Raw genomic sequence first — 16,340 nt, forward strand, 5'->3', positions numbered from 1 at the left:
TCTGGTTGTACTGAAAACAAGCAACCAGCAAATGGTTCACTTCTCCAAACAAACAAAAACAAAAAACGAGAGCATTGATGCTTGAAAAATGGGATGTGGTGGGATTCCCTCCTTCCTAAAAATGTTTCAAGATCTACTAAAAAATTTGTGTTTACAAAACAGCTGACAACAGTATTCCTGTGGGTTGTGCAAGAAGTGACAGGGACTACTGATAAGATTTGGTGTGCTTTGGCTTCTTTCTCTCCTGCTTCATCAGAGGCTGGACTCTCCGCCTTTCAGTTGTTTTCTGCAGGTAAGCCTTTAGTTTCTAGTTCTAGTATAGCAACTTCTAGTCTTGAAGTGGTAGGTAAGCCACTTTGGCCTGTTGCTCCTTTACTCCCGAGTGGTTTTTGTTTTTGTCTGAAGAATTATCCTTTCTCTTTTTGGCTTTGTTTCTATTTTTGCAGGAGCAGGTTTAGCCCACAGCCTTGTCTCTTGGGTTCCCCCACCTCCATCCCTGCCCCTCGGGTGTGGCCAGGAGCCCCTGGGCAGGTGCCATGCTCTTCCCTCCCTCCTCCGCCCAGGCCCTGCCACCCGTAACCTATGGCAACGTTTTCTTGTCTCATGGATGCAATACTTTGTCCTCTTTCTGTGAGGGTGTTCATTGCAGTTTTTTGCTCTTTTTAAGTTTTTGTTTGCTTCTTACATAGTTGCTGTTTTATCCAAGCTCTTTTTTGTTTTATGTGGAAGCTTTCTTCATGTGGAAGCTTTCTTCAAGTAGCTAATGTTCCTTACTGTTGGTTCATATTTAAAAATGGAGCACTTAAAACTGAAAACAGAAACACTTTCCGAACATAAGTAAGTTTTGTCAACTTTGGTTTGATTTTACTTTGGGGTGATTAGATAGGCACCAACACGTTTTGTTTGGACGGTGTCACTGGCTGTAGGTTTCTTTTCTGTGGCCATTCAGTTTCACTGGGCAAGAATTGTTCCGTTTCCTGTCTGGGGATATATGCATTGTTGCCAATATTTTTGTTGCTGTTGATTTTAAGGCTGTGGTGCAAGATTGGCGTTTGAGGTTCACCTTCAGTACTTAATCTGCCTCTGCAAACTGAAGAATGGGGGCTTCCTCCTCACTGCGAAGATGGTTTCATGTGTCTGGTCTGGGGCCCTGTAGGCTGCCCCTTCCCTGCAGGGGAAGGAGGAGGTGTGGCCGTGGTGGCGAGGTGTTCAGCCTGTCTCTCAGCCCAGCTTTCTGTGGGACCTCCGCATCTGGTACTGCGCCTTTCCAGGGCTCTGGGGTGGGGATTAGCTTGTTTGTCATTTGTATTCCCCTCTAGCCACTTGGAGTTCAGCTTTGTTCAGCCTGCTGAGTCAGCTTCCACTCCACCATCTGCTTTCCATCTTCCTAAAATGTGTTAGTATTTGTGATCCACTGTCATCTCCTTGACTGTTCTTTTTGTCCTTGTGCATCTATACATTTTTTAAAATCCTTTACTCTTGCTTAAATGTGATCTGATAAAGGAGCAGAGGTGATAAATGCATGTGAGTGTTTGCTGTATTTAACTGGAAGTCAGGGAAAGTATTACTGGTAAAGCAAATTGAAGTAGTTCATTGATAGACTTCAGTGTGCTCCGTAAATACCCCAGCCATTGACCGTACCAGGAAGTATTTAAGGCGTGCTTACTGTGTGCAGGCTGTTAGGATTGTTCTGATTTTTAAGATACTCTGCTCACACGATGCTTCTCTTCTATTGGGAAACAACAAACATCTAAAGAAACGAAAAATGTCAAGAGCAGTAAGCACTATAAGGGAAAGTGAGGATAGGAGGTGATGGGAGCGCACGCAGGGAAGACATCTGTTAGAAGGTAACGTTTAAATGGAGGCCTGAGCGCAGTAAGAGAGTGACTCGGGTGTGAGCATCGGGGCGTGGGGTGTGCTCCAGGAAGCGAAGAGGGGCGCAGGCCTGGCACAGTGGGGGGATGGTGCAGAGGCCTGTGTGGCAGGGGTGCAGGGAACCAGAGGGGAGGCAGTAGGAGACGAGGGCAGGGTGGTAGGTAAGGCCGGACCGTGGATTATATAGGCCGTGGCAGGAATTTGTATTTTATTCTGTGTATGTTGGGAGCCATTGGAGAATTTGAGCAGATTGGCCCATCTTTGAGAGCTGAACCAGGAGCCTCCTGATCGTGCAGACTGCTGCACTGAGTTCCTGACCGGACAGACCACACTCTCCTCCCTGATGGTGGGCAGTTTGAGGTACTCCCTGTTTTTAAACCATTGCTGCCCGTGGTCCCTGCTGTGGGACTCACCTGCATGGCCACGCCCATACCACACTGCCCCCGCTCACTCCTTGGTCTGAAGTGGCTTCAGCCAAAGTATGTCCCTAATAGACTGAGTTGAACTGGTAAGATTCCTACTCTTAACAATTGGAAAGCAAGCATTTCTGTCCTTACATGAAATACGCATTTCTGAAAAACCTTATGTTCTACACACTGAAAATAACAGAGCTTATGGGAAAATAGCATTCAGGGTCACCCAGAGCTCTAACAAAAATAATAATTAATCCTAATAAAAATGCTAATATAGTTTAAAAGATGTTAAATTATCAAACATTAGAGTAAATACAGGATTTTGTCTTAAAAATAAGGTGAAAGTAGCTTTGTGGAGGGAGACTATAAGGAAGGGTTAAAGATGCTGAATTGCTGCATAAATGCATAGACTGGGAAGAACCATGCGATGAGCTTTTCCGAGACAGAGCTCATGGCCCGAATGAGACAAGAGGAAGAACCTGGTGCAAACAGGCGTCTCTCACAACACTGAATTCCTGGGAGCGTGAATGGCAGTGTGCTTTGCATTCTGATACAAAGTGTTAAGGGGTTGGGAGCAATCACTTGCAAATCAGGATGATCTCAACTGTTTCACGGTATCATTTCTCTGTTTACAGCTTTGTAGACTTGAATTCACATCCCAGAAATGATCTTGCAACAGAGCGTGCTTTGCTAACAGCGATGCCTGTTGAGCCCTTACTGTGCGCCAGGTACTGCTAAGCTCCGTGTATCGCCTTGCTTGATCTTAACGTAATACCTGTGAACTGGTGCTGTCACTTTCCAAAGTTAAGGAAGCCGAGGTTCAGGGGAGGGTTAAATGACATGTCTGCTGGCACATACATGGTCAGTAAAGGGCGGCAGTAGACGCTGGGGTTAGAGGATCATACAGCGTCTGGGCTTGAGCTGATGCCAGGTATGAGCCCAGGTTGCTGGGGAACATGGAGTGAGAGAAAGCCGGTCCTCAGAGAGAAGGCGGAGAGTGGCGAGACACAGAAAAAAGCAAAGAGGAGTGAGCATGCGGCCTCAAAGAGATGGGGAGACACTGCCTCCCAGCACTCCACTTCCCAGGGGGCACGGTCGCACATCCTGAGCCTGGGTTCTGAATGTCCTTCCCGCAACTCTCCCCTTCACTTTAGCAACGTTGCGTATCAGTTTTAACCAAACAGCCACTGCCAAAGCACCCAAACCCTGCCAGTTCTAATATTTGATATGTGTCTGGCATGTCACATTTCAAGGATATAAACTTCAGTTTTCAGTAAATAGATTAGTTTGACTCATTTTCCCTATGGAATTGAGTAAGTTATCTGTTGGGGCTCAAGCCTGTGGCTCTCGGCTATGCACATGGGTTGGTTTGGGGTGGGGAGGGTGCTGTGGAGACAGGGAAAAGGTCAGGAACCAAGGGAGAGGGCTTGAATTAGCTCCAGTGTTTTGTCTTTCTTAGTTTCTTTTTGACATGAAGGGTCAAGTGTAGTCTATTCTGAAGTAACTGTGTGTGACCATTGTCCTAAATTTTATGGAGCCATTTCCTTTTCTCTGTGACTTTACCACCTGTATATATGTTGCTCCATTATTTTTTCTAATTTTAAACTTCAAATCAAAGTAATTCTTTTGTACATCGTCTCTTAGTTGTATCGTTTGCTCAGTGTATGTTTTTGAGACTTGGTCGTGTTGGTGTGTGAATCTACAATTGCTTCCTTCTCTCTAGGCACAGCTACAGTGTTCCATTGTGTGGCTGTCTCATGTATTTCTTCTGCTGCTGGTGGACATTTGGACTGTTTATCACTCCCCCTTTGGGGGATGACAGGGTGAGGGTGAGATTGGGAACAGCACTTCCGGAAACCTTCTTACACATGTCTCTAGTGTACATGAGCAAGAGCTTCTCTAGTTACATGGCTGATAGCCGGCTGGCTTGCTTGAACGGGATGTTCATGTTCAACGCCAGACTGTTTGCAAAGGGTTTTACCCCATCCATTGCCATCAGCGTTGGCTGGATGAGAATTACCGATGCTCCACGTTCTCGCTAATGTGTAGTAGGACCTGACTTTCTAGTTTTTTGCCAATCAGGTGTATGTGAAATTGTTGCTCAGTATGGTTTATTTACATTTCTTCATTTATTAGTGACATTGAGCATGCTTTTTTATTTTTATGGGCTGCCTCATTTTGTGAAACTGTGTTCTTAAACTTACTTTTGTTTTGTCTTTTCTCATTAATTAGTAAAAGTTCTTTTATGTATTTTTGATGTTAATCCCTTTTGGTTATATGCTTTGTGAAAATATTCTCAGTTTATGGCTTATCTTTTCATTCTTTTCACAATATGTTATATTCCTCAGTTGTTTCCTTTTTTGTTTGCACTGTCTATGTCTTAATAAATTCATCATTACCCCAAAGTCACAATGGTTAAATTGTCTACTTAAGATTGAGAGTTTTTGCCTTTCAGAGTTAGGCCTTGGACCCCCTGGAATTGACATTTAAGTATTGTATGAAGTTTTATAATAAGGGCCAAATTTCCCTCACTTTATTCTTTGTCTTTAAGAGTGTTGGGAAGATCCTTGGTCCTTTGATCGTCCGTGTAAATTTGTAAATTAATTTATTAGGTTATATATACATAAAGAAAAAAACCTGCTGGCTTTTTAAAATTGGAATTACATTTACTTTATGAATGAGTTTAGAATTTATATCTTGATGACATTGAGTCTTCCAGTTTATGAACATAGCAAATCTTTCCATTTATTTAGTTTTAATTTTTTTCTGCAAAAATATAGCATATCTTTCATTTGGTTGGCTTCCCAATACTTTGTTCTATGATGCTATTTGTAAATACTATAATAAAATTTTGTTTTCCAACTCTTGCTGGTACATAGAAATGCACGTGATTTTGTTTACAGATTTTTTAAAATTCAGCAATCCATCTCTTACTCTAATAATTTCACTATGTATTCATTTGGATTTTTTTTCCTTGCCTTTCTTTCTTGGCTAGAATCTCCAGTACAGTGTTGAATAGAAGTGGTGAAAGCAGGCAAGGTTGTCTTGTTCCTCGTCTTAAAAGCAATGCTTTCAGCAAGACAGTCTCTTCTGTTCCTAGTTGGAAAAAAAAGTTGTTATACTCCAGAGATGTTGGGTTTTTATCACTTTTTAAAAAATCTACTGAGATAGTCATATGATCTGTCTCTTTTGATCAGTTAATACAGCGAATTAGATTGATTTGGGTTTTTGGGGGGAGGCAATTAGGTTTATTTGTTTACTTATTTATTATTTTTTAATGGAGGCACTAAGGTTTGAACCCAGGACCTCGTGCATGCTGAGCACGCGCTCTGCCACTGAGTTGTACCCTCTCCCCAGATTGATGTGTAATGTTAAACCTGTCTTAATTCTGGGGTTAATCTCAACTTAATCATGATTTACACAGGCATATTTTAGATTCAGTTTGCTAAATAACATTTTGTTTAGGAATTTTCCATCTGTGTTCATGAGTAAGACTGGCTTTAAATTTTCTTAAGTTTTGGTAGCAAGGTTATGCTAGCTTCATAAAATGAATTGGAAGACGGTTCCCTCCTTTTCTACTTTCTGTAATAATTTATGTAAAATTGGAATTACTTGGTTCTTGAATGCTTGTAAAACTCCAGTAAAACTACTAGGGCTTGGAAAGATTTTTAGCTACTGATTTAATTTCTTTTATATTTAAAGGACTATTCAGATTGTTTATTTGTAATGACTCAGTTTCAATAAGTTATATGTTTTCCTAAAATTTTGTTTCAACATCTGAGTTTTCAAATTTATTGTCATACAGTTGTTCAGAATAACTGTGTTTTATATTTTTAATGTTTGAAGCACCTCTGGTTACAGCTCCTTTCATTGCTAGTATTGCATTATTTGTGTCATCTCCCTCTTTTCTCCTTGCTTGCTTTTACCAGGGCTGCGTTTACAGCTTCACATGTGCTTACCTGCCATCCGTATGTCATCTTCGATGAAGTGTCTGTCCAGATCTTTTGCCTGTTTTTTTTTAAGTTGTTTGCTTTCTTATTATTGAGTTTTGAGAGCTCTTTATATATATATTCTAGGTACATATCCTTTATCAGATATATGTTTTCCAAATATTTTTTCCCGATCTAGGCTTATCTTTTTATTTTCTTAACAATGTCTCTTGGAGAAGTTTTTTATTTTGAAGAAGTCTAATTTGCTTTTTTTATTTTATGACTTATGCTTTTGATGTCATAGATATCTAAGAATCTTCACCTAACTTGAGATCACAAAGGTTTTTCTCTGGTGTTTTCTGTAGAAGTTTTATAGCTCTAGGCTTTACATTTATGATTGTCTTTTGTTATTTTTAGCTTAATCACAGTATAGTAAGAATCTGGTCTATATGATTCTAATTTTTTGAAATTCATTTATTTTTAGTTTGGTGTGTTACCTTCTGGACTTTTTTCCTAAGTATTTGTGTTCATACATTTGTAACTATAGAAATATGTAGGTTTTCTACTTTAAAGTAAATGGAATCACACTAGATAGATAGGATGTTCTGCAAGTTGCCTGTTTTACTTTGTCTCAGATGTAATGATATATATATAATTCTTTTTACTATCATAGTATTGCATATATTAGAGCTACATTTATTTAGTCACTCTACTTAGAAGCACATTTAAGTTGTTTCCGCATTTTCTCAAACATAAATAGTGCTACAACAAACATCTTTGAATGTGACACCTCCTGGGCTCACATGTTGGGTGTATTTCTCTAGACTTCAAATAGGATTGCTGGATTGAAAGCTATCTGGGTGGAATTTTATCTTCAGAGTTTTTCTCTTTTTCTTTCTTTTCCTTTTTTGTTTTTAACAGTTTTTTCGTAGTCATTTAGCCTTACATGCAAGAAGTACCTGGGCCACTGATAAGCTCAGTTGTTAATTCAGGAAGCATTCAGTGAGTACGTACCGTGTGACCCTTCCTTCTAGGGGTTTTCAGTTCCTTTCAGACCCAGTGCTCCTACTTACTGCAGTATTTTTTAATGACCCTTTTGCTATACTAGAAAGATATTCATAGGAAATATAACCATTCATGCACAAATAACTTCAGAAACATCACTAATACAATAACTATTTAGGAGAAATAAAAGGAAAGCAGTTTATTATAAAGTAATGTGTATTTTGTGTAAATGCCTGGGCACAGCTGTCATGGAAGATGTAATGGAGAAGTCAGGTGGTTGCACGTGAGCTATGACAACAGTAGTAAGATGAAGCTATTTTGTAGGTGAAATATAGAGAGCAGATTTGGAATAAAGTTAGTTTAGAATAAGACTAGACCTATTTGTTTGTAATATGGTAGGAGAAAAAGAGTTACACAGGAAGTGAGGAAGTATAATGTCTTGTGAAAGAGCTGAGCCTTACGTAGAAGGATTGTGTCAAAATAATTTCCTCTGGTTTGTCTGTAACAGAATGAATGGTGACGATCTGTCAGTGAGGACATCTCCTTTCTTAAACTCTCACTGCATTTAAGGTTTATACCTTTAATGTCTCATACTTAAAAAGGGCTTTGGATATGACACTCTTTTATTGGTCCCAGAATAGTGGATTAGAAATTTTTTTTGTCTACCCAGAAAAAAAACAAAAACCAAAAAGCTAAACATTTTTTATAGGAAGAAATAACATCTAACTCAAGATCAGTAGTTTTAACACTGAACTTGATTTCCTCAGAGCAATTGTATAGGAATGCTCTAAGTTTATATAACACGTCACGCTTGGCACTTATTGCCTCATTTAGTCCTTCCAATATCCTGTGATGAAAGTGGTATTAACCTCAATTTTACAAATGAGTAAACAGAGGCTTAGAACAATTAAGGGACTTGTCCCAAGCCACCCAGACGGGATCTGGCATTGTATCTAAGTGTGTTTGCAAGTAACAAACTGCCCACCAAGGTGTTTCTGTCTAGATTGTAGTTGCAGAAATGTATAGCCTAATTTTAAAATATCTTCAGTGACAGTTCTTTGTTTTGGAAACAGGTTTTTTTTTTTAATTGATTATAAAAGTGATACAACGTTCTGGAAATTTTGAAAAAGAGAAGAAAATCATATTTCCACCATTTTGACACATCTGTCACTATCATTTTAGTACTTTGTCACCTCCCCATGTAAAATAACAACCGTTCCACCAGTGACTCTGTCACTGTGTCTTCCTTACTCTTAACTTTCCTCGGTAAAACCTGACAAACATGTATACTTGTTTATCACGTAGAATGTAAATTCCAGGGAGGCAGGAACTTTGTTTCATTCACTGTTGTTTTTCCAGTATCTAAAACACAATGTCTGGAACATAGTAAGCACTCAGTGTTAAGATTTCTTTATTGAATAAATAAACTTACTCTTTTTTGGTCCTTTTTTTTTTTTTCATACACATGTCATCCAGTTGTAATTACCCTGTGCATACAACTTTGTGTCTTTTGATTTCACAGAATGTTAATTTCACAGACTGAATGTCATTATCCTTTCTATTGGTCACTACATAGGCTGCAATGACCATCATTTTTCATAGCTACATAATTTTGTATCAGTGGAGCATAGTATAATTTACTAACCTGTCTCCTAGTTGGGGACATTTAAGTTGCTTCTGACCTTTTTGTATTATGAATTAACACTGATAAATATATTCATGCTTTACCAGTGATGAAGGGGTCTAATAGCAAATAGCAACAGAAACCACCTCTTGCTGATTTAAACAGAAATTAGATTCTTTAAAAAACATTAAAATATAAATGAGGATGGATGGATAACTTGACAGAATTACCGGAGGACTGGAGAAGTAGCTTTGCAGCTAGGAGCTACACCCAGAGCTCATGGAAGAGCCGGTCTAAGGCCGTGGCTGCGCACCACCCCAAGGCCAGACCCGGGCTCCTGCCATGTCTGATTGACCCCTGCCCTCCTCCAGGGGAGGCCAGACCTGCGACTATCTGGCATTTCCTGCCTCTGCAGTTGGAGGCGGGCTCTGCCTCATCTGAGCCCGAGAGGAATTCCTGCATTACCTAGGAAAAGAATTTAGGACTACACACGAATAAAGCCATTTCTGTTCTTCGGGCGATTTGTGTAAGGTGGGCTCCTGGAAGTAGCGTTGCCGGGTCAGAGGGCATGAGCAAGTTTTTTTGATGAGAGAGCAGACTGGTTGATCTCAACAGTTAGGCCTTTCAGCTTTTTGCTTCCTGGGATTAATCTTTCCTTGACGTGTCATTTATTGACTGTACTTAGTGAATAGAGTGTTTCTTAGAACTTTAAATAGTTGTTGAAGTGGAAAGACTTTTAGTCTCCCCTTTAAAAAAGGAGAATCATCTTTTCTTCCCCTTGATTAATTTTTCCCTTTTGGATTGTGGTGCCTAGGTTTGTGCTAGAATCTGGAAAATGGATGGCATATGCTTTTACCTTAGATTGTTTTAAGTTAGCATACAGACTTGTGTTCATTATTTATCACAGTGATGTGAACTTATTTTTTTTTTAATTTCCTTCCTTTTTTAATCCCCTCCTCCCATCCTATATAAAAGTAAATTTCCCTAAAATCACCTTCTTCCTAGCCTTCCCCCAGGCCTTCATTTGTTTGGTTTGGTTTTTGACAAGTGATCAGGATTCACTTGATGTAGTTGTTTGTGGGAGCCTTAATGAGGTAGTGAGTCTCCGTGTCAGATGCAGACTACAGCTTGGCTTAGGGCCAAGTGCTCTTAGCCCCCGGCCAGAGAATCTGCTGTTCCAGCTCCACCTCCTAACTTTCTGTGACCTCCCTCAGGAGCTCCCTTTCCTCTGTGGCCTTGGGGAAGAGGGTGGTGGGAGGCTTGCATTAGAAGCCTGTTCCTGTCTCTCACTCGCGCTCACTACAATAGGAGGCTTGGGTGGCTAGAGCTCAGACCTGAGCAGTAGTCACATGCCTGGCACTGGTTGGGTGGAGGTAGTCAGATGTTGGTTAAATGAGCCCAGCGCTGTTATTCTTGTGGTTTTTCAATGTAATGCAGACTGTTATGCTGTTGCCTTCCCTTTGAATGAACAAGAAACTTGCGAAGACCCCATACCTTTAAAAATACTGTCTTAATGTCCTGTGAAGTTGAAAATGCTGTATGCAGAATGTGGTACTTCTGAGTTCTCCAAATCTTCCCTTTACTCCTTGTAGTTTTAAAACTGTTTTGAGTTGGTGGGACACCATGGTAACATTCTTCTGAGCTCTCATTCAGGAAAGGTGGTCTGGAGGGGGTTGTGGGGAGGGTGGCATTTAGCAAAGGCAACAATCTAAATGAAGGGAGAACTTCGTAAAGCAAAGTACATCTTCCTTAGAAACAATTAATCACGTTATTAGACAAACTGCTTCAGCAGCTGGTGGAACAGCAGGAACATGTCAGTTTGCTTCCTTAGTTACAGAGAGTGATGGTGTACCTGACCTTCAGCAGAGCAGGGTCACAGAAAGGGCATCTCTACGCAGCTCCGCCTGGTCTTGGTGGAGGGATCTGCACTGGCAGATGAGTTCCCCCACCAACCCTTGGCTGTTTTGGTTGGACTCTCTGGCCGGGAAGGTTGCTGAGGAAAAATGTAAATAAAGCTGCAGAGAGCCATTGGCATGGTAAGTGTAGTGTCCTGAAGAAAAACAAGACTAATTTTGAAAGCTGTTCTCATTCTTTCTGTTTCTGGAGGGAAGCCTCCTTGTAATGCAGCGTGTTTCACAGGCACTTGTTTTTAGAGCAGTTGGTAAAATAGCAGTGGGTTTAGATGCCTATTATGTATGTGAAGGAAATCAGTTTAGTGTCGATTGCTATTCTTAGCACCTAGCAAATTATTTCTTCACAAAAACTTGTATTTGAGTGTGCTGGGTGGATTCAAGGGAGGCAAGAGCTGTTTGTTGTTTTCAGCAAGTTAACCTGCCTCTGAACAGTGGTGGTGAACCTTGTCATGCTTAAACACCTCATTTTATATAATTGGGGGTAGTGGCTGTTGATTTTGGTTCTTTATTTTTGTGCCCAAGACTGTAGAGCTGTAGTTTAATCTTTTTAAACGTATTATCAACTTGCAAATTTAAAAACTAGTTAAGTCTGATATAAATGAGGCTGATTTATAATGTTGAGGGTTGATGCCTCCATTGACTTTAGTATAAAGAAGAGCTGGCCTTCCCGCTTATCAGGCATAGGGTAGGGTCATGGACACTGGTGACATAAGGCTCTGGTCCTTGGTTTGCGGTGAGAGGTGAGCACTGTGAAGCCCAGCAGCCTCCTCTGGATTCTTCCTCTGTGATACGAGTTGCAGCACAAAGGAAGGTTAACTGTTTGCGCGCTGACCCTTCACCACGCTTATTATTTCATGGTCCTCTGAAATACAAGTAAAAGGAGAATGTGGTACATTTCAGTTCAGGCTGGAGATGGCCCCTGCCTGAAACCCTTTACCCACTTAGGTATTTGTTTACATTGTTCATTATTCCACTAGAAGTTGGAAGTTCCTGATTGAGACTGGTAACATGTTGGGTCTAAATGACCTGGATCCTCCCCGCCCCCTGCAGGGTGTGAACCTTGTTGCCCTATTAATAACTCATGGGAATGTTGCAGCCAAAAACCAGAATAAATTACAGATTTAGAAACTTTTAATTTTGCTCCTTAGCTGAATGCTGTTCAACCTAGTTGTTCATCCTATAGCAAATGACTGCCTGTTAACACAAATTTTTTCTAAAAATTAATTCCTTAAAAAATGCTGCCAAGGCAATGTCATGTTATGGTGGAATAGAGACGGTTCTTACTCCAGTATGAGCCTTCCCATCAGCCTCATAATCCCATATGTGTCAATGGAAGCCAGTACACCTTGGTTTATTTATGTAATAAACTACCAAGGCAGGTGTTGTTTGGTACCTGCAGAATGTTTAATTAGCCAACAGACACAAGAGTGGAGTAAAACTGAAAAAAAAGGTGTAGGTGGAGTCCCATTATCAAGGACTATAAAAAGGACTTCTTATTTATTCCCAAAGTTAGAAAGGGCTCATTCTCTAACCAGTCATTGTGGGACTAATACGTGCCTGACCTTGGGAGTAAAATAAATGTTCCCTCCTGCCCTCTGAGGTGGACTTGAGCAGTTACAGGAAGGGCCCTGTGGAGAGTGCTAAGATGTAGGTACTCCGGGGGCCCAGGGCAGGACATGGGTGCCAACCCCAGGAGTCCTGGCAGGTTGGCCAAAGCAGCAAAACTTTCCTGAACTCTAGACGGTAAACATTTGTGTGTTGGGTAAGTGTAGTTATCTTTATTTATTTATTTTATTGAAGTATAGTCATTTCACAATGTTGTTTCTATTTCTGGTGTACACACACACACACTGCATAATGTTTCAGTCATACATATACATACATATATTCATTTTCATATTCTTTTTCATTATGGGTTACTACAAGATATTGAATGTAGTTCCCTGTGCTCTACAGAAGAAACCTGTTGTTTATCTATTTTATATATATGTTAGTATCTGCAAATCTCAAACTCCCAATTTATCGTTTTCCACTCTTCCCCCCACCCCCGGTAACTATAAGTTTGTTTTCTATGTCTGTGAGTCTGTTTCTGTTTTGTAAATAAGTTCATTTGTGGGGTGGTTTTGTTTTTTGTTTTTTGTTTTTTTTTTGATCCCACATATAAATGATATCATATGGTACTTTTCTTTCTCTTTCTGGCTAACTCCACTTAGAATAACATTCTCCAGGGCTGCTGCAAAGGGCGTTATTTTATCATTCTTTATGGCTGAGTAGTATTCCACTGTATAAATATACCACAACTTCTTTATCCAGTCATTTGTTGGTGGACATTTAGGTTTGTTTCCATGTCTTGGCTATTGCACACAGTGCTGCTGTGAACATTGGGATGCTTGTGTCTTTTCAAATTAGAGTTCCTACTGGATGTATGCCCAGGAGTGGGATTGCTAGATCATATATTAAGTCTATTTTTAGTTTTTTGAGGAATCTCCATACTATTTTCCATAATGGCTGCATAGCATGGTTAACTTTAGAAAGGGTGTGAAATGGAACTGCTGATTTTACCCTTTAAGTGTGAGTCAAGGACTATGCTCTGGAAGACCTGTGTCGAAACATACTTTCACGCCCTACTTGCTCATGGTTTGAGTCCTTTGGATTAGCAGTTATCCTGTCAAAGTGCCGGTTCTCTGCCACGTATAACACAGGCATTAATACTTCAGTGTGAACTAAATGATCGTGTTCTTTGCAGCTTGAGCAGATTGAAGGAGTGGATAATAGCCTAAGGCAGAGGGCCAAGACTTGTATCAGGTGCTGAAAAGGTCGGCAGGAGAGGATGGAGAGGAGAGCTGCCACTAGTCAGAAATGCATCTACTGTTTTTAAGCCTTGTTACTAAATTAACTTTCTATCACTGTGCTAAGTGATATTCAGCAAAATGCTTCTGGAAAAAAAAGTAGACTCCCTGCCTTGGTGTCTGTTCATAAAAATTAGACTCTAAATTCACACAGCTGCAGGAGTTTCTGGGAGGTCCCATCATGACATCACTGGTGCCAGTAGAAACACTGTCTCTTTAAAGGCCGCAGGAGTAGGAGATCCCAAACATCTTCCCATTCACCCATCACTTCTGGAGTGAAGCATCCCTCTGCTGAATCCCAGAGAAAGTCAAATCTGTTCACCCAATCTAAATTGATTACTGAGCTACAGGGAGCCTGTTGCCAACATGACCCATGCGAATTTATAGAGGCCTTTGGGCTTCTCATACAAACGGAATCATAAAATTTGAAAACGTATCCCATCGTGTGCGGGAACCAGAATCCAGGACATTTAAACTGTAGCTCAGGCAGAACTGGAAAGCTGACAGATAGTCTTGGCACCGACCTACATGTCCTCTGCTGTAGCTGTCCACCCTCCCCCACAGACGCTGGAAGGCACAGCCACTCGGATTGCTGGGCACACCCAGCGCACAGCCCCAGGGGGCACAAGGTCAGTGCTTAGCAGGTTCTAGGGAAGTGTGGGCAAGAGTCCCTGTGGCTTACTGACTTAGAAGGCTTCTCGGAGTCCCTGTGGAATACTTTTTGAATACTGTTATTCTTTTAAATAAGCTTTTATTGCAATATAACGTACATTTGTTCACAGTTCATAAGTGTGGTACACAATGAATTACCACAGAGAGAACAGTCTCATGTAACCACTACCCAGGTTAAGAACAGAATAGAATTTCCTAGCCCTCTCCCAACTACTGCGCCCACCCTCCTCCCTAAAGGTGACCTCTATCCAGATTCCTTACACCATGGAATGAATAATTGTTTATTTGTTCATCATTTGTTAAAAAAATTTTAAGAGTGCTATTAAGATGTAATTCACATGCCATACAATTTACTTAAAAGTGGACACTGTTCTGTGGCTTTTAGTATATTCATAAGGTGGTGCAGTCATAACCCCTATCTAGTTCCAAAAAATTTTTCATTGTTTCGAAAAGAAATCCTTACACCCCTTAGATATCCCCCTCCCTGCCGTTTTACTGTTCCCCCAGCCACGGGCAACCACTAATTTGCCTTCTGTCTTTGTCTAGAGTTGCCTGTTCTGGACATTTCATGTAAATGAGATCGTACTATATGTGGCTGTAGCATGAAATCAGTACTTCATTCCTTTTTATGGCCGAATAATACCCCATTGTGTTTATTTACCACATTTTATTCATTCACCAGTTGGTGAACATTGGGTTGTTTCCACTTTGGAGCTATAAGGAATAATGCTGCTACTGGTGTACCAATTTTTACATGGATATATGTTTTCATTTCTCTGAGGTATATACCTAGAAATGGAATTGCTGAATCATATGGCAGGGCTAAGTTTAACTGAAGAACTGACACTGTTTTCCAAAGTGTCTGTACCATTTTGTATTCCCACCAGCAGTGTATGAGAGTTCCAGTTTCTCCACATCCTTACTAATACTTGCCTTCCTTTTTTTATTATCACCATCCTAATGGGCATGAAATGGTGTTCTAATGTGGTTTTGATTTGCATTTCCCTAATGACTCATGATGTTGAGCAATTTTTACAGGCTTATCGGCCATTTGTATAGCTTCTTTGGAGAAATGGTCTCTTCAACTCCTTTGCCCATTTTTTAATTGGCTTTTTTTGGTATAATTATTGAATTATAAGTGTTCTCCATATGTTCTAGGTACAAGTCCCTTATCAGATATGTGATTTACAAATATTTTCTCATTCCGTGGGTTCCTTTTTATTTTTTTTATCGTGTCCTTTGAAGCACAAATGTTTTTAATTTTGAGAGAGCCCATTCTATCTTTTGTTTGTTTATTTTTCTTTAAGTATAGCAGCTAATAAATCATTGCCTAATGCAAGGTCATGAAGATTTACACCTGTGTTTTCTACTTTTTGTGTATGATGTGAGGTAGGGTTTAGTATTTTTTTAATTAAAAAGAAAAGAAAAATGGAAAAAAGAAAATAAGAATTTTTTGTTCAAGGAGACCCTCAGTACAATTTATCATGTGTAACAAAGATACTTATACACTGTTTATAATTTAGGTTGCTTAAAACTTAGAAAAACTTTTCAGGAAGTTTGTGATAGTATTAATAGCAACTATGTACTGAATGGAATTAATACTTAACATATTATTTATTAACCCTCTCATCAATCCCATAAAGTAGTAACAAATATGTGTATGTTGAATTTGAGAAGCCTGAAGTTTAGAGAGTTTCAGTGACTTTGGTCAGGGTCAGAGTACATGTTTTAGAGCCCAGGTCTGTCTGATTCTGTAGCCTATGAGTACTCAGGTAATGCTGGTTACTTTAAGACTTCTAAAAAATAAAGTGAGTATCCAAATCAGAAAGTCAGCATACTGTTTTCTCAGTTAAGAAATTAAAGTATCTGAAATGGGTAGAATTAACTGGCAGAGTAATAATAGACTTAACCAAAATTCTGTATGTTCATTATTAAAGAAGGATTTAATGTCTTTGCACTGATAAGGCGACTGCCAGCCTTTTATTCTTAATTAATTACAAATAAGCATAGCTAGCAGATATGTGTGCATGGATGCTGAGAGATGCGTCTGCCAGATTTGA

At 40.0% G+C, this 16,340-nt stretch overlaps 1 protein-coding gene across 6 annotated transcripts in view; it reads left to right on the top strand.

Annotated features, from left to right (window-relative positions):
- NR2C2 (nuclear receptor subfamily 2 group C member 2) overlaps nucleotides 1-16,340 on the top strand; it is an 82,210-nt gene that overhangs the window by 22,791 nt on the left and 43,079 nt on the right. The window contains exon 1 of one of the 6 annotated variants that reach the window (XM_064496214.1): nucleotides 2,563-3,016. The exons of the other annotated variants lie outside the window; for them this stretch is intronic. The gene's annotated coding sequence lies outside the window, so the exon portion shown is untranslated. Of the gene's footprint in view, nucleotides 1-2,562; nucleotides 3,017-16,340 lie in introns of those variants that run through there. 6 annotated transcript variants of the gene reach the window in all.

This window comes from Camelus dromedarius, chromosome 17 (genome assembly GCF_036321535.1).
Source record: "Camelus dromedarius isolate mCamDro1 chromosome 17, mCamDro1.pat, whole genome shotgun sequence".
In the NCBI taxonomy this organism is placed as follows: Eukaryota; Metazoa; Chordata; class Mammalia; order Artiodactyla; family Camelidae; genus Camelus; species Camelus dromedarius.